Source organism: Cryptomeria japonica, chromosome 9 (genome assembly GCF_030272615.1).
Source record: "Cryptomeria japonica chromosome 9, Sugi_1.0, whole genome shotgun sequence".
NCBI classification, from domain to species: Eukaryota; Viridiplantae; Streptophyta; class Pinopsida; order Cupressales; family Cupressaceae; genus Cryptomeria; species Cryptomeria japonica.
In genome coordinates, this window is record NC_081413.1 from 334710792 (window position 1) to 334730885 (window position 20094).

Here is a 20094-nt window from a genome sequence, read left to right on the forward strand (position 1 = left end):
GTAAAAGTGTTTTCTTTGTGTCACTTGACACATGTGGGTTTAAGTTTGAATTCTTATTTTTGTCTCTTGGTGGGAAAGTGTTCAACTATAGCTTTTTCAATTAATGTAACGTAATGTCATAAATACCTTGGGTAAAGAATCTTTGGGGTGGTCAACATAGGTTTGAACCGAAAATAAACTTCAGAGGGGTTTAAAAAGGGTTAAATGAACACCTAGGGGTAGTTTAATAGGGTTTCCTAAAACCCATAAGATATACCTAAGGGTTAGGGGTAATTTAAGGCAAGTTTCTACTCCCAAGTGACCTTTTAGACACCCTAAAAATTGACTTTTCTGAGTTGTGCGAAAATTGCAATTAGAAAATTGAACCTAGTTGTAAACTTTCCTTTTCGAATGAGAGTACCCTTTCCCATTCTATCTTACCTTCCTCTTTAGTTTTTAGAAACTTGTGAGAACTCTCACAATGGGCTTCTTAAGCAAGAATTAGAAAATTTGTGGGTAATCACCCACTCTCCATTTTTGGAGACAAGAGAAATTTTGAAAAGAATAGAATAGATTTCGAATAGAGAATTTTGGCTAAGGGTAGAAGGAGAAGAATCGTGGAACTGGGCAGCTCATCCTCAACAAAACTAACCTACCTTTGGGTAGATTAAGGTTGGTTTCATTCTACTTAGATGGCTTCTTTTTGCATGTGTTTGAAGTATGTTGGTGTAAAAGATTTGCTTCCTTGTATGTCCTTTTGGGAATTTCATTTGGTTTTTTGTATTATGTTTTGTATGTGTTTATTTTGGGAGTCATCAAGACCTCTTACTCTTGGGGGAGAGGAGGATCTTGTGGGTGGTAGAAGCGACAACCCTCGAGTGAGAGACTCTCGTTATGAGAGCGATCACAAGGGATTTTTGTGTGACCCTTGTTGCATGGCTTATTTGTGCAATGGGGGTCATAAGGAGGGAAATAAGGCTAGAATGCCTTGGGGGGCATAAGGATTAAGGGGTTGCAATTCTTAATGTATTTGTTGTGCCATGAGGTGGCTACATGTTTTCCATACTTGTAGTTCTCCTCAGGTTATTGGTCCACTACCACCCTTAAAAAGGTCATCACCAAAGTGTGGTGCAGTGTAGCCGGGATGGGAGTGTGTCTGAATTTGTGTGCATTTTGTCCCTTTTGTGTTTGCATATTTATTTCCTGTCTAGGGATTGGTTCTCCGAGCTCGTGGGTGGCTACCAGTTAGCCTAGGCTGGGAGGTGAGCACTCTGTTGAACACTATGTTTGAAATAAAAAAAAATCTTCCCATAGGCTTGAAAACTAAAAGATTATCGGCCAAGATATTGTATCGAGCATCTCAAAAGGAATTTCACCGAAAGGATACTTTCATCTAAATAGAGCATGACGTGTAAAGCACTACGCAGAAGTGTTTTCGGCAGAATATCACTGTCGATAAATAAAGGAAGCCGCTCATCGATACTCCAGTTTCATCGAAAAATGAAAAGCAAAAAGTAAAAAGTGATTTCGAAGAAATACAACTGCCGAAGAAATTCATAAAGCATTCATCGAAATGCAAATCTCATCGATAACATTATATCGAACAAGAACAAAGGTGTTTTATCGATAAAGGGGATATCGAAGGAAAAAGACTTTCGAAGAGCTTGCATGAACTTTCACCGAAGAATAGAACTCATCGAAATATGATTTCGATGAAACTTGCGAATAACTTATCGAAAGAAATTTCATCGAGGAAAAGATGATTTCGATGAGTCTTGAAAATGGTTTTTCGACATGGGCTATTCACCGAAAAAGTGATATCGAGGAAAGTGAGCTTTCGATGAAAGATCAAAACATTCGGCCGAAGATGAGGGTTTCATTGAAAACTTGACTTACGATCATTTTGGTCGAACTATACTTCCCGCGAAAGAGTTAAAGGCCCAAGTGAAGAATGTCACATCTACAATTAAGTTTAAACATTTGAATAGCCGTTGTAGACGCAGAGACATTAACTTTGCACAATTTGCCCATGCAATTACAGCCGAACTGATCAAATCTTCATAAGAACCAGATTGATGCCAAAAGATTGACAATTGCAAGGAATTTGCTGAGGTTCGTGAACGACAATCTGAAGAGCTAGACATTTCTCCAAGTAAGTGTGATTTCTCGTATTTACTGAAGCTATGGAATCTTCTTCTTCTTCTAAAAGGAGTAGAAAAGGGAAAGAATTAAATCCTGAGGAGAAACCCAAAAGACAGAAAAAGGAAGGTAGAGCTTTGACTCAGGATTTGCTAGACCAGTGCCCGGCATCTAGCGTGAGGTCTAAGAAGATCAAGAGTGAAGAAGAAGGATTGGAGGATAGATTTGAAAATCTGGGAGACATATGGACCAAAATCAGGGGACATGAATTGTTCCTATTTAGTTACAAAAGAAGGGATGCTCCTGAGCCCATAAGTAATCTATGGAAGAAAAACTTAGGGAAATTGGTAGTCCCAAATGTGTTTGTGGATGTTGAACTAATGAAAGCCCTGGTAGATTGCTATAATCCGAGAACCAAAACCATATGCGACTACCGAGGGAATCCCTTGGTGGTGATTAACAAACAGACTATTGATATGGTGTTTGATCTAGATTGGGAAGTAGAGGAGAAAATCGATATGCAGAAACTGTCGCGGGAATTCTTTAGCTTGGAAAACATCTATAGGACATGGAGATTACCTATTCACCGGCCGAAAGTGGGTGGGTCCTTTGTTCAGTTCAACAAAGATGACAAGGTGCCATTTGATGTCAACCATTTCCATCCATATTTTAAGTATACATATTATGCTGCAGCTCAAGTATTAGGTTTAGAAGCTCATCCTCTCATGGATATTGGGGTTATGGTTCTGTGTGCTGATTTACAATCAAAAGACCCTAGGTCATTTGATTATGCCACTTATGTTGCAGATGCCCTAAATCATGGGTTGGAGAAGTTAAGAGGGGACCTTGTGAATATCCATTTTTCATTGTACTCTTTATTGATGCATATTATTCTTTATTGTGGACAAGAAATCAATTTCTGGTCAGATGATTTCTGCATCAGAGCTTATGATAAGAATGGTTTGAAAAAACCAGTTCAGTTGTGGGTTTCTGCATGGGATCAGAGATTCATGAACAACCAGTACTGGCACTTTCAGGAATATTTTGTGAAACCCCTTAGTGCGGCCTTTGGGCAACATAGAGATTATACTCTGTCCCCTGAAATTAAGAGATTTCTCAGGCCAAAGGACTTCTCTCCGGAGTCATAGATTGATCACAATTGGGGTGATTGGTATTGCCACAATAATCATACAGAAATCAGGGTATTTGGGTATGAAGGAAGGCCACACATGCTTCCAATTACAGTACCAAACAGGGTGGCTAGCCTGGAGATTGTGATACAACTATCTACTGTCAGTGCCAAACATCTTACGGATTTCGGTAAACAATCCATCGTTCCAGGTTTATTGGTTTTTTCTGATTTTATTGTTAAAAGTTCAAAAAGTTATCATCTACTTCAAAATAAATTAGACTACTATGGCATGACTCTGGGTGAACATAGAGAGAACTTTGATCCTGAGGGATATATAAGAGCTGCCAAGGCGTCACAAAAACTAAAGGCTGGAATACATGTGGCTAAAATGTCAGATGACTTGATCAAGAACCTTGAAAGAGAGGAAGCCAGGGTTTTGAGAGAAAGGAGTGAAATGACTTGGGAGGCTTTCAAATGGAAAAGGGCAAGGGGGATGGTGGATGGAGATTTACTTGGAAACCTCCAAGATCCTCTGGAAATAGCCAAAAGGCTACTCCAACATGAAGTAGAAATCATGCATAGAGTGCCCCCACAATTCCTTTATTTTATCAACACTGAAAAGGATAGTCAACCATTGGCTCACATGTCACCAAAATCAACTGCTAGTAGTATCCCTGCTGATTCTCCTAGAGAAGATTATCCTCCTGGTTTTGAAGCAGAGGTGAATATGGACACTGGTGAAATTAACATTAAAGATGTTGTTGATATAAGGATGACAGAGCATGAAGATTTCATTTCTGACGACGGATTCACCTCTTCGAGGGAATTCCTTTCATTCTTGTACCAGTATAAAGGGGCACATGTGAAACGAAGCATGGCTGGAAGACCAGAAGAGGAACATATGAAAAGACTAGAGGAAGAAATTGATACCCTCATGAAAGATATGACCCCTGAGAAAGGGAGAAGATTATTAAAAGAGGCTGGTATTATCATCTTTTCTGGTTGGGACATAAATTCAGCACTTCTGTTTGATGGATTCTTGAAGAAGCAAGACTTGAATCAACAGGTGTTGCCTCAGGAGATAGACAAATTATTCCTAGGCTTCGGATATGATCCTGATAAAAAGGCTCTCCTACAGTGGGCGTTATATCCAAAGGGAAAAAGGCCTATTATTGTGGATATCAAAGAAACCTTTGGACACCTCATGGTTCATCAGGTTGGAAAGACTGACCCTAGGGTCACTGCTAAATTAAACTTGGATGTTGCCAGATTAAATTTGGACCAGACAAAATTTTTGGTCAGGGAAAACATCACTTATAAGGGGTTGTATGAAAAATCTAAAGAGGAGAATCAAAAGTTGCAAGAAAAAATATTGCAACTTGAGATAGGGACTCCCATAAATGAATATACCTCATATCCCACAGGACGTAGCTTGGATGATGTTTCTGATGCTCTGTACTGGAAGTATCAAGCAGATAAGGCTACCAAACAGGCAAATAGTATCCAGCAAAAGATGGATAAAATGGTTAATGATATCATCGGACACCGATTCAACACCATGCTTTCACATGTTGAACAATATTGGAAGGTGTACACTGGAACTATAAAGGCATTAAGAGAGCATGAGAGATTAAAAGCACGATTGCACGGAGTACTAAATAGTGTTGATACGATGACGCCAGAGGAGAAGGCTAAAGGGACTGCGTACATGGAAAATCATGTTAAACTCGAAGATGCGCTGAGAAGAGATCTTAAGGAGTTGGATGATGGGAGACCTATTGGAATGCCCTCGGTCTATAAAGAAGGAGATATAATATCTCTGGAGGATTTGCGGAATGAGCTTGTCAGCGTCAAGGATTGGGCTTTATCAAAAATGGATCAAAGCAAAGACATGGCCCCTACCGTCAACCAGATGATATTCGAATACCTGTCACAAGGAGAAGAATTGAAGAAACAGAGTGCTAAAATCAAAACCTTCAAAGATGATGATTATATTCATCATTTAGGGATTCTTAATCTCTTTTTGCTTAAATTTGTTAAGAACATTCAAACTAACGATTAGCATTTTGAAAAGACATGTCTTTTCATGAATAACTTTCATTCTCATATATATATGAGAATGGTTTTTGTAATATCGGGGAAGAAAAATACATAAGAAGAAGATGGCAATGTATGATAGCCTATAAGTTTTACAAACTTCGATGGAATACATGCTATGAACTGTTGTTTTTTCTTTGCGTATGTGTTGTGGATTGTTTCACTTTGTTCTGGCAATCGTCTGTGATATTATCTAAAGTGATAAGGTTATTCATATTCTTGAAATCAAATTTGTGCTTCATGTTATAAGGTTGAAACAAAAGTTTTGCTTGCGAATTGTAATTGTTCCTCGCAGTACTTCATTGATTGGTCCCTTAAAGGTAGGGTTAAATTCATTCAATCAACGTATGATATAAGCATTCAATTGATCTCAAAAGAAATAATAACCGACAGGTCCATAAAGGGGTGGATTAAAAAACTGTCTCACAGGCTCGCATGATAAGTCCTAAAGAAAGTATAATGACTCTGTAGCCCAAACAGCAAAGAAGGCACTGGTTAATTTCAGATTACACTTATCACTATATTCATCATATGTTATTTTAAAGCAACAGAAGTAATTAGGAAACATAGATCGAATAGCTTCTACAACAACAATCTTGAACTCATCTGCTATATCTCCATTCTAGGAACCTATGCCATTCTGAAGACTAGGAGATATCAGATTAAGACAATAAATCTGCTATAAAAAGCACTGGTTATTAGAAACAGCCGGTGAATAGGTATACCCGCCTAGGTCCTGCAGAGCCTGAAGTGAGAGAGTTAACATCTTAACAGGTTTGCTCTATAAGTTGGCCAAGTCAATTGGAGGGTTTGATCATAGGAGTTGGCATTTCCTTAGAACCTATCCAATCTGTTGATTTGAGACCCAACACACTCCATGGTCATAGTTTTGATTTACATTGCAAGATTGTCGGAAGGAAAGAGTAGGACAAGTGGAAGGTTGTAGGAGTTATTGGTTGCAGGAAATTTATTTGTAAATGTAATTTTTTTTGAAAGAAACAAAAAGGGGTCCTCATTTGTTGGTAATGAGAGACCCATTGTATAGTGATAAAAGTGTTATCTTGAAATACATTTCCTTTTAAAAAAAAAAAATTGTAATATTTTAGTATGCTATTTATTGCAGAATAGAACTTGTGCATTTATAAACTTAGAATTTTTCCAAAGCTCAAAATGTTATATCTGATGTGTTTTTTTTGTATTAAATTGCAAAGAAAGAAAGTTACTTAATTCGTATGCATTCAAAATAAAATAAAAAATAAAAAAGAGAAATAATGAGATTAGTGTTGCATGCATATTATAGGCTGCATATAAATCATTTAAATTTTGTTTTCTATAAATGCACTTTAGAACAGGATATTTTTTGGAAAATTATCCTTTCATTTATTTCAGAAATTAGTATCTAGATAGATAGTTTATCTAGTAAATGTAAAATTTTAACTTGTTAAATTTGTTGTGTGAAATTAACTATGATCAGTCTGTTACTTATGCCTAGGATAAAACAAATCTGTCTTTTATTAATTGTTGTAGGTTTTCTTTTTACAAAGTCTGTAAAATTATTTATTTCAAAAATGATAATCGCTATTCTAATATAGTCTTAATTAAATAAAATCTAGATTATTTAGTTGCTGGTAAAACTAATAAATCTAGTCATGTATATAGCAGTAGGAAGAAATAAAATACCTGTATAGTTATTGCTTAGAAAAAAAAAATATACCCTTGCTGTAAATGAATTAGGAAAGTATTAATCCATTTATATTTTTTTTATATCTAAAATCAGAATAATGGTCACCAAAATAAAAATAATGTATTTATGCCTGCATGTATATAAAAATGCTATATATATATAATTATATTTACAAAAAAAAAAAATAACAAATTAAATTTTGTTTTAAATAAAGCAAAAAAATAAATTAAATAAATAAATAAAACTTATTGGGGCTCGGCCCCTGCGGATTACCCCGCAGGGCGGCCCTTTTTCACAGTGGGCGCGGGCTCCCCAATGGCGGCCGCAGCCGCCACCGTGGGCCGCAACCCACAGTGGAAGGCCTCGGCCTCCACTGTGTGCGACGACCCACAGTGAGTGCCGCAACCCACAGTGGAAGGCCTCAGCCTCCACTGTGGGCGGCAACCCACAACGATGGCATCGGCGACCCACAGTGAGTGCCACAACCCACAGTGGAAGGCCTCAGCCTCCACTGTCGGCGGCGACCCACAGCGACGGCATCGCCGTCTCTGTGGGGAGCAAGCCCCCCCTTCGGCCGCCTCTTCCACCTTCAGCCCCCTCTACTATTTTCGTCGCCGCCCGAACTGCGTCCCTCCTCCACCATGGCCGCCGCTTGGGGGTCAATAAATTCGGCCCTGCTAATAAGAAAAGGGGGTAATAAAAAAAATTTAAGCTTAGGAAGATTTTATAATGCAAACCTATAACTAGGGTTTGCATGGTTTGGTCTAAATAAATTTAGAAAGAAATTATTACATGGTTTAAATATTAGTTTTCAATAATATATGTATATATAAATAATTGTAATTATTTATATACACATATTTGTAATTAAGAAATAGAAAGTGGTAATTAAGGAAAATAAGAATTTCTTTAGAATTAAATATTTATTTAATGGAGATTATTTTTGGAATAAATAAAAGAAAGTGGGCTTATCATACCTTAGTTAAATTAATTCGAGCACATCTTAAGTATGGATTAAATTGATTTAAATAGAGGGAGTAAGTTTTAGTTTAAAATCTTAAGTAGTAATAAATGACTTAATTAAATAGTTGAAATATTTTAATTTAAGCAGAATATCATTAATTTTCAATGTATTAAATTAACATTGGGGAAACTAAATTTTGTGGCAATATTACTTATCTAAAGGAACTAAAATGGAGATTGAAATAATTTTATTGAGAATATAAAAGCTAATTATGACTATTGGAAACTTATAGTACCCTTGTCGAGCGATTCAAATCTTTGGATTTAATTTAATCTAATAGAATAAGTTGAAGAGAAAATAATAATTAATTTGGTATTATTCTTTTGATTTGAGTAATTATTTGTTTACTTGTGTTAATGGAATAAAGTTAACTCTAAACTTAGTTAAAACATAACATGTAGGATCTTCTCAAATTAGTCAAATTGATGTTCTAAGTTATGGTTTTAAAAAAAAATTTATCCCGTTCTTGCCCTAAATTTTGGGCATGACATTTTGGTATCAGAGCAAGGTTTCCACACTAGGAACCTTACTCCACTTACGTTTCGCCTTAGATTATTTAAATTATTTTTGTTAAATTGATTTTATAAGACATTTAAATCCAATTGAATTAATATTATTCTAAAAGAAATTAATTATTTATTTTACTTTATTTTCCTCTTAGGATGCCTCCAACAACACAACAAGCTAGCAAGCACAGACGGGGTCCTAGACGTGTGCGCATAGAACGCGAAGAGGTAGTGAGGGAGGAATCGATTCTAGAAAAGAACCCAGGAGCACCTCCCGAATAGCCAAATGAACCTAACCGAAACCTCTTAGAAGCAATACAGAATCTTATTGGCATAGTTCAGGAAAGGATTCCAGCAGAGAACCCTCAGGTTAGAAATCAGGACTCTGGGAGTCATAGATCAGTTGATAGAGAATGAAGCAGGAGCCCAGCTCCTATTCCTGTAGAGAGTCAGGGTGGAAATGAGCTAGAGTCTGTGCACATGCCAGGACCACCTCCAGTGGTGGAACTAGTTTATTTTGAGAGAGCTCATCGGGATCCAGGGGATCTTATCAGGGAGGTCATGCACCTCCAGCCGCCATCTTTTGGAGGCTCTACCGATGGGGTAGAGGCTGAGGCATGGCTTTTGAGTTTTGAGAGGTGCTTTGTGTTGCATTCTTACAAGAGCAACCTAAAAGTATGTGTCGCAGTCCATCTGTAGAGAGGGTCGACCTCCACTTGGTGGAGACAAGAAGAGTACAAATGCGGATTAGATCCTGATACTCTCACTTGGGAGATATTCACAGAAAGGTTCTGCGAGAGGTACTTATCAGAACACTTCAGACAACATCGTATAAATGAATTTCATGACCTCCAACAAAAAGGCTTATCAGTAAGCCAATATGAGAGCAAATTCTTTGAGATGTTGCCTTATGTAGATTATCTAAAGGATGAGAAACTTCTTGTAAACTGCTTCATCAAAGGGTTAAATGCCGGTATAGCCGGGCCAGTTAGGATGTCTGCTCCAGAGAGCCTTCGGGTTGCTGTGGAGAAGACACTGATAGCCGAGGAAATTCAGGTCAGACCACAGGACAATTGGGATCGGTTTCAAAACTGAGATCCCACACCTCAGACTTATGGATTCCAGAAACCACATTGGAAGGGGAACAACTGAAACTCACAGGGGTTCTCCAAACCCCCTCCTCCACAATAGACACCACAGAACCAGAGGCAAAAACCTCCACAGTATCAGTAGGGCTCCAAGCCAAAGCAGTGGCAAACTCAGGGACAAAGATGTGATCAGAGAGCACAGGTGCAGTACAAACCTCCAGCGAGGACTCAGTAGTCCTCTAGGGGTGGGTACAGTGGATCTAGTAGGACAGGAGGTTAGGCTTTCTCTAGGCCTTAGGGTGCCCAGTTTCAGGCACGGGGTGCTTGCTTTACATGTGGAGCCATGGGGCATATGGTGAGGGATTTCCCTTAGGGTCAGATGGCAGGGAATCAGCAGATGGCCGCTTCAGAGTCGATAGTTAGTGATATGGGCAGGTCCCATAGAGTACTCACATCGGTTGACAACCGCCAGGCTGAGCATCAGGCCATGGTCATCGAGTCTGCAGGTATGATCAAAGGTAACCGTGTATCTATTTTGTTTGATTCAGGAGCTACTGACTCCTTTATATCTCCATTAGTTGTCGAGCGTTGTGGGCTAGTGGCAACTAGACAGGGTGTCAGTTGGGAAGTGGAATTAGCTTTAGGGGCTAGAGTGTTAGTGGAATCAGAGGTTAGGGCATGTTAGCTACAGATTGGCAAGACCACCACTTTAGTAGACCTTAGAGTGACACCACTTGGATCTTACGGTATTGTACTTGGCATGGATTGACTTTATGCCCACAGAGCCAAGATGGATTGCCGCCTGAAAAAGATCGAGTGTGAGGATGATCATGGTTCGCCCATAGTTATCACTGGGATTTAGAGGCCCGTGTCTCTTCGTATGATCTCCGCAATGCAGCTTAAGCAGAGCATGCGAAAGGGATGTCAACTTTTTGCTATCACTATCAGTGATAGAGGAGAAGAGGAAGAAAAAGAAACATCACTTGATGACCATCTTATCCTTAAGGGATATTCAGATGTGTTTCCTTCAGAGTTACCAGGAATGCCGCCTCGTAGAGAGATTGATTTTCATATAGACCTAGTACCAGGAGCCGAGCTAGTTTCTAGAGAACCTTATAGGATGACCACAAATGAGCTTAATGAACTCAAAATATAGCTTGAGGAACTCCTTGAGAAGGGTCATATTCGTCCTAGTGTATCCCCTTGGGGTGCACCAGTCATCTTCGTTAAGAAGAAGGATGGATCTCTCTGATTATGTATGGATTATCAGCAGCTAAATAAAGTAACCATCAAGAGCCGATATCCTTTGCCCAGAATTGATGATTTATTCGACCAGCTTCAAGGTGCCAAAGTCTTTTCCAAAATAGATTCTGAAGTCAGGATACCATCAACTGAGAATAGTGGAGAGTGATATCCACAAGACCGCATTTCACACTAGATATGGTCACTATGAGTTCACCGTAGTTCCATTCGGACTTACGAATGCCCCAACAATTTTTATGAGCCTCATGAATGGGGTATTCTGTACATTTTTGGACCGTTTTGTTATTGTGTTTCTCGATGATATACTGATATATTCTCGGAATGAGGAGCATGAGGAGCACCTGAAACAGGTATTGCAATGTTTGCGGGATAACCAGTTGTTTGGCAGTTTGTCAAAGTGTGCTTTCTTTTGATTAGAGGTCAAGTACCTTGGGCATGTTATTTCCGATGATGGGATCTCAGTTGACCCATCGAAGATTAGGGCTATTATGGATTGGCTAGCGCCAACCAGTGTGATAGAGGTCTGGAGTTTCATGGGCTTAGCAAGGTATTACCGACATTTTGTCGAGGGATTCTCCAGAGTCGCACATCCTATTACTTCTCTTCAGTGTAAAGGGAAGAAATTTGAGTGGATAGAGAAGTGCGAGAAGGCCTTTCAGGAACTCAAGAAGGCACTTACTAGCACTCCTATCCTTGTTGTACCAGATCCTACAGCTGACTTCATGGTTTGTACAGATGCTTCACTAGAGGGTTTAGGAGCAGTCCTTATGCAGGATGGTAGGGCCATAGTTTTCGAGTCTAGGAAACTTAAGACTCATGAACTTAATTATCCTACTCATGACCTTGAGCTCGCAGCAGTAGTGCATGCACTTGTGAGGTGGAGACACTTCCTTTGAGGTCATCACTTTGAGCTGCATTCAGATCATCAGAGTCTTCAGTACATTTTCACCCAGCCGAACCTTAATGCACGTCAGAGGAGATGGATGGAGTTCTTGTGTGAATATGATTTTGACATTCACTACATCGAAGGAAAGGAAAACGTAGTTGCAGATGCTTTGAGTAGGAGATGTCACGAGGCTTACACCATATCTATGGGCACGGATTTGAGAGACCGTATACTACAGCACTTGCTAGAGGATGGATGGTATGCAGAGGTTGGTTAGGTAATACAATCTCAGGTTACTCTAGAGGGGAAATATGTGGATTATTCTTTGGAGTCTGATGAACTATTACACCACAGAGGGCGCATTTATGTACCTTCCTTTGGGGGATTGTGAGAGTTCATTGTCACAGAGGCTCATAAAGCTCCTTATGCAGCGCATCTTGGAGTTAAAAAGTTGCATGCTGACTTGAGGCAATTATATCATTGGCCAGGAATGTGGCAGCTCATTGCTGAGATAGTAGCTCGATGCCTCGAGTGTCAAAGAGTAAAGGCGGAGCACCACCATCCAGGTGGGTTTCTCTAGTCTCATGCTATACCAAAGTGGAAGTGGGATACTATATCCATGGAATTCATCATTGGTCTTCCTATGTCTTCTCGTCATCGTGATGTTATCTTGGTGACAGTTGATAAGTTGACCAAAGTGGCCCACTTTTCACCAGTCTGGACTACATTCACAGCACCAGCAGTAGCACAGGTGTTCTTACAAGACATTGTTAGACTTCATGGTGTGCCCCGCAAGATTATTTCTAATAGAGATTCCCTCTTCACTTCTTCCTTTTGGAAGGCATTACAGGCAGCTATGGGCACTAAGCTCAATTTCAGTACAGCCTATTGCCCAGAAACAGATGGTCAGATAGAGAGGGTCAATCAGGTGTTAGAGGATATGCTTCGCATGTACGTCATGGATCATCAAACCAGGTGGGAGGAGTATCTTCCCTTAGTGGAGTTTGCCTATAACAATAGGCATCACACTTCCTTGGGGATGCCACCCTATCAGACATTATATGGCAGGCCTTGCAGGACACCTTTGAGTTGGGATCACATAGAGGACAGAGTTGCTATTGGTCCTAAGATAGTTCAGGATATGGAACAGCAGGTGGATTTGATTAGGCAGCATCTTAGAGAGGCTCAGGATAGATAGAAGAAATATGCTGATGCGAAGAGGATAGATCGTAGCTACTTGGTTGGAGACAGAGTCTTCTTGAGAGTGTGACCGCATAAGAGTCCAATCCATTACGAAAAGGGTTCTAAGCTTGCACCTCGCTTTGTAGGACCTTTTGAGATTCTTGAGAGGATAGGCCCAGTTGCCTACCGTTTAGCATTGCCACCTAGCCTGTCACACATCCACGATGTGTTTCATGTATTAGTTTTGAGGAAATATATCAATGATGAGTCTCATATTTTAGATTGGGATGTCTTGTAGGTGGAGTTGGACGGGCAGCTAGCTTTGGAGCCCATTCGCATTTTCGCACGTCGGACGCTGGCCCTTCAAGGTCGAGAGCTAGACTAGGTTAGGGTCTAGTGGGATTGTTATGATGAGGTTACGACTTCATGGGAGGACGCAGCATGTATGAGATCAAAGTGCCCCCACCTCTTTGATGAACTCTAGGAGGAAGTTCATGCCTAGAGGGGGAGGGTGTGAGGCCTCACCTCGACTCAGTCTGACATTTCAGTGGTTTTTATATTGAGACTTACAAATACTTTATTTTGATGCATTTTGGAATTTAGAACTTATATGATTTTAGGATTTGGATAACATTGCTATATATTGATGATTTATTTATATGCTTTATGAGATAGAACACTACATGATTTTTGAATAAGATGAAATTGAAGTGATAAATGTCATTATTGAATTTGCACGACTTTACTATGATAATAGAATTATGATGTATGTTTAAGTTTATGAGAATTAAGATGAATTGCTTATGTGAAATTGCTTGGATAAAAGATGTATTTAATTTATTCAGATGTAAATTGTATGCAAGTGATGATGTGTATTATTATTCATATGAATTATATTATATGTGGATATTTGAAAGTTACTAATGTGTAAATTGAGATGCGCAGGAAGTTATCCATGTGACCATGGAAATATTATGGAGAACCAAACCTAGACCTATGTATGTTCGTAAGCCAAGGTTTGTCTATTTGGAGAGACAACACCCTGTTTGTGTTGTATTTTATTCGTAACAGTATATGATGCATGTGTGTTAAGTGTTATTTAATTGATTTGTGTAAAATCTACAAGAGACGATTTCATGTATTAAATTGTAAAAGTGTTTTCTTTGTGTCACTTGACACATGTGTGGATTTAAGTTTGAATTCTTATTTTTGTCTCTTGGTGGGAAAGTGTTCAACTATAGCTTTTTCAATTAATGTAACGTGATGTCATAAATACCTTGGGTAAAGAATCTTTGGGGTGGTCAACATAGGTTTGAACCGAAAATAAACTTCAGAGGGGTTTAAAAAGGGTTAAATGAACACCTAGGGGTAGTTTAATAGGGTTTCCTAAAGCCCATAAGATATACCTAAGGGTTAGGGGTAATTTAAGGCAAGTTTCTACTCCCAAGTGACCTTTTAGACACCCTAAAAATTGACTTTTCTGAGTTGTGCGAAAATTGAAATTAGAAGATTGAACCTAGTTGAAAACTTTCCTTTTCAAATGAGAGTACCCTTTCCCATTCTATCTTACCTTCCTCTTTAGTTTTTAGAAACTTGTGAGAACTCTCACAATGGGCTTCTTAAGCAAGAATTAGAAAATTTGTGGGTAATCACCCACTCTCCATTTTTGGAGACAAGAGAAATTTTGAAAACAATAGAATAGATTTCGAATAGAGAATTTTGGCTAAGGGTAGAAGGAGAAGAACCGTGGAATTGGGCACCTCATCCTCAACAAAACTAACCTACCTTTGGGCAGATTAAGGTTGGTTGCATTCTACTTAGATGGCTTCATTTTGCATGTGTTTGAAGTATGTTGGTGTAAAAGATTTCCTTCCTTGTATGTCCTTTTGGGAATTTCATTTGGTGTTTTGTATGTGTTTTTTTTTGGAGTCATCAAGACCTCTTACTCTTGGGGGAGAGGAGGATCTTGTGGGTGGTAGAAGTGACAACCCTCAAGTGAGAGACTCTCATTATGAGAGCGATCACAAGGGATTTTTGTGTGACCCTTGCTACATGGTCTATTTGTGCAATGGGGGTCATAAGGAGGGAAATAAAGCTAGAATGCCTTGGGGGGCATAAGGAATAAGGGGTTGCAATTCTTGATGTATTTGTTGTGCCATGAGGTGGCTACATATTTTCCATACTTGCAGTTCTCCTCAGGGTATTGGTCCACTACCACCCTTAAAAAGGTCATCACCAAAGTGTGGTGCAGTGTAGCTGGGATGGGAGTGTGTCTGAATTTGTGTGCATTCTGTCCCTTTTGTGTTTGCATGTTTGTTTCCCATCTAGGGCTTGGTTCTCTGAGCTCGTGGGTGGCTACCAGTTAGCCTAGGCTGGGAGGTGAGCACTCCATGGTCATAGTTTTGATTTACATTGCAGTATTGTCAGAAGGAAAGAGTAGGACAAGTGGAAGGTTGCAGGAGTTATTGGTTGTAGGAAATTTATTTGTAAATGTAATTTTTTTTGAAAGAAACAAAAAGGGGTCCTCATTTGTTGGTAATGAGAGACCCATTGTATAGTGATAAAAGTGTTATCTTGAAATACATTTCCTTTTTTTAAAAAAAAGAAGTTGTAATATTTTAGTATGTTATTTATTGCAAAACAGAACTTGTGCATTTATAAACTTAGAATTTTTCCAAAGCTCAAAATGTTATATCTAATGTGTTTTTTTTGTATTAAATTGCAAAGCAAGAAATTTACTTAATTCGTATGCATTCAAAATAAAAAAAAATAAAAAAGAGAAATAATGAGATTAGTGTTGCATGCATATTATAGGCTGCATATAAATCATTTAAATTCTGTTTTCTGTAAATGCACTTTAGAACAGGATATTTTCTCGAAAATTATCCTTTCATTTATTTCAGAAATTAGTATCTAGATAGATAATTTATCTAGTAAATGTAAAATTTTAACTTGTTAAATTTGCTATGTGAAATTAACTATGATCAGTCTATTACTTATGCCTAGGGTAAAACAAATCTGTCTTTTATTAATTGTTGTAGGTTTTCTTTTTGCAAAGTCTGTAAAATTATTTATTTCAAAAATGATAATCTCTATTCTAATATAGTCTTAATTAAATAAAATCTAGATTATTTAGTTGCTGGTAAAACTAATAAATCTAGTCATGTATATAGCAGCAGGAAGAAATAAAATACCTGTATAGCTATTGCTTAGAAAAAAAAAATATACCCTTGCTGTAAATGAATTAGGAAAGTATTAATCCATTTATATTTTTTTTATATCTAAAATCAAAATAATGGTCACCAAAATAAAAATAATGTATTTATGCCTGCATGTATATAAAAATGCTATGAATATATGTATATATATATATATACATATATATATATATATATATATATATATATATATTTACATATATATATGTATATATTTACATATATATATATATATATATATGTATTTATTTACATATATATATATATATAAATATATAAAGAAATATATATATATAAAGAAATATATATATATAAATATATATATATATATATATTTATTTATACATATATATAAAAATATATATAATTATATTTAAAAAAATATATAAAAAATTAAATTTTATTTTAAATAAATAAAATAAATAAATAAAACTTATTGGGGCTCAGCCCCTACGGATTACCCCACAGGGCGGCCCTTTTTCACAGTGGGCGCGGGCTCCCCAGTGGTGGCCGCAGCCGCCACTATGGGCCGCAACCCATAGTGGACGGCCTCTGCCTCCACTGTGGGTGGCGACCCACAGCGACGGCACCGCCGTCTTTGTGGGGAGCAAGCCCCCCCTTTGGCTGCCTCTTCCACCTTCGACCCCATCTGCTATTTTCACCGCCGCCCGAACTGCGTCCCTCCTCCGCCATGGCCGCCACTCGGGGGTCAATAAATTCGGCCCTGCTAATAAGAAAAGGGGGTAATAAAAAATTTAAAAAATGTATAAAACCCTAGCCCGGGTAGGGCTAGGGTACTGATATTAGATTTAATAAAAAAAATTTAAGCTTAGGAAGATTTTATAATGCAAACCTATAACTAGGGTTTGCATGGTTTGGTCTAAATAAATTTAGAAAGAAATTATTACATGTTTTAAATATTAGTTTTCAATAATATATGTATATATAAATAATTGTAATTATTTATATACACATATTTGTAATTAAGAAATAGAAAGTGGTAGTTAAGGAAAATAAGAATTTCTATAGAGTTAAATATTTATTTAATGGAGATTATTTTTGGAATAAATAAAAGCAAGTGGGCTTAATCATACCTTAGTTAAATTAATTCGAGCACATCTTAAGTACAGATTAAATTGATTTAAATAGAGGGAGTAAATTTTAGTTTAAAATCTTAAGTAGTAATAAATGACTTAATTAAATAGTTGAAATATTTTAATTTAAGCGGAATATCATTAATTTTCAATGTATTAAATTAACATTGGGGAAACTAAATTTCGTGGCAATATTACTTATCTAAAGGGACTAAAATGGAGATTGGAATAATTTTATTGAGAATATAAAAGCTAATTATGACTATTGGAAACTTATAGTACCCTTGTCGAGCGATTCAGATCTTTGGATTTAATTTAATCTAATAGAATAAGTTGAAGAGATAAGATAATAATTAATTTGTTATTATTCTTTTAACTTGAATAATTATTGGTTTACTTGTGTTAATGGAATAAAGTTAACTCTAAACTTAGTTAAAACATAACATGTAGGATCTTTTCAAATTAGTCAAATTGATGTTCTAAGTTATGGTTTTTAAAAAAAAATTATCCCGTTCTTGCCCTAAATTTTGTGCATGATACAATAGATAAACACTTAGAGTTGTATTCTAACTATTGAACTAAATCATTAACTTAGTGTCTAGTTTGAGTTAGATGTAACCTTGTTAGTAAACAAAAAAAAAATATTCCACTCTTTTGGACCTAGATGTAGTAAGTTTCCCTGGGGTTTCTTGGCGGGCACTACAAATTGGTATCAGAGCATAGCTTATGAGTTCTAGGTTCTACACTGGGTACTCTAGTTTTCCGTAAGCCCATTATGCTAGTTAGACGTTAATCAGTGACCTTGTCTCTATTGCTTACTTATTATAACTCCTAGTTTAGTGGCTTATAGTCTTTCCTTACTTTTTTCTAGTTAATTAGGATGCCTGCTAAGCATAGAAGACGTGGACCGGGACGTGGTCATGGTCCTGGAGGTCGCATGGGGGCTTGTGAGAGTCCTCACCTTAAGATTTCAAAGAGGTCACATCAAAGTGAGCCGTACCAGGAGCAGCCTGGTGGTGATGTGATACCTCAGTTGGTTGCAGTGTTACAGGAACTTCTTGGTCACTTAGGGCCAAGGTAGGATGAGGTTAGAGAGGGTGAGGTTAGGTAGGAGGAGTCTCACCAGTCAGGGAACTAGGAGAGAGAGATCTCGCACTCCCCTCCCTGGAGGAGAGTTAAGATTGGTCAGGAGGAGATCGCAACTAGCCACATGAGGTATTTACTGAGAGCTCATCTTCCCACTTTCGAAGGTTTAGGCACAGGGATGGAGGCTAAGAGATGGTTACTGGATCTCATTCGGTGTTTGTCTATGCACCCATATAGCAGTAACACCAAGGTCAGGTGCACCATCATGCACCTGGGTGACTTCGCTTCCACTTGGTGGTGTATAGAGGAGAGGAAGCTAGAGCTATACATTACCACAGTTTCTTGGGATGTGTTCCTAGAGTGATTTCAAGCCAGATTTCTGTCAAAGAACTGGAGGCATCATAAAGAAAATGAGTTCCATAATTCTAAGACAAGGTAGAACGATATTTGACGAGTATGAGCGGAGATTCTTTAAGCTCCGTCAGTATGCAGAGATAGTGGCAGATGAGACTATGCTTGTATGAGAGGTTCACATGCATGAACCTAAGACTTTATAGACCACCATAGAGAAGGAAAGGATCACCAAGGAGAATCACTCCTCGAGTGTAGGGGTACTACAGGAGGATAGGTAGCCAGTGCCCCAATTATAGGTACAACTATCAGAGGTTCCTAGCATCAGTCTATAGATGTGGCCAGAAGCCACCCCTCCTCTTTCCCCAGTAGCCAGCAGTTTAAGAGGAAGTAGTCACAAGGTTAGAGTTTCATGAGAGGGGATATATTTTTGGCTGACAAGAGTCACAGCCATCAGCAACATTATAGGAGACCCGCTCCTACATAGCCAACCTATAGTAGAGGCAGTGTCCAACAGCCGAGTGCTACTTCCGGGAGTAGGGCTCAGGATAGGAGAGGATGTTTTTCTTGTGGAAAGAAGGACCATATAGAAGTTCATTACCCTCAACACACATCATAGACTTCAAGTTAGTAGAGAGCAGCTCAAGCAGAGCCCACTATGGGAGATTCAGGCAGGACTCACAGAGTGTTCGCGGTGGTTGATAACTGTTAGGCTGAGCACTAGGCCACCGTGGTTGAGACATCAGGTGTAATAGGTGGTATTCCTTGCTCTATTTTATTTGATTCAGGAGCTTCAAAATATTTTATTACTCCTTATTTAGTAGAGATATGTGGGCTTTCTATGGAAAAGAAGGATGATAGGTGGCAGGTAGAGCTAGCTATGGGGTCCAAGGCAGTGGTGGATTCCCTTGTGCTTATTTGTCCTCTAATTTTGGGAGACCTTCATACCTTAATGGATTTGTGTATCATGCCCTTGGGATCTTATGTCATAGTTCTTAGTATGGATTGGTTGGGAATAGATTATAGGAGTAAGAGGGTATAGTGTGTAGATGATAGTGGAAGGAGTGTGGAGATTGTAGGCATTCAGAGACGTATTTCTCTTTGCATGATTTCTGCCATGCAGATGAAGAGGTGTGCATGAAAGGGTTGTCAGTTATTTGCAGTCAGGTTGATGGATGTAGATGAGGAGGTTAGTATAGAGGACTTGTTACAGTAGCATCATATCCTTCAAGAATTTGTAGATGTTTTCCCTAGTGAGATTCCAGGTATGCCCCCACAGCGAGACATAGATTTTAGAATTGATCTAGTGCGAGGAGTAGAACCTATCTCTAAGGCTCCTTACAGGATGACCACCTTGAAGTTGAG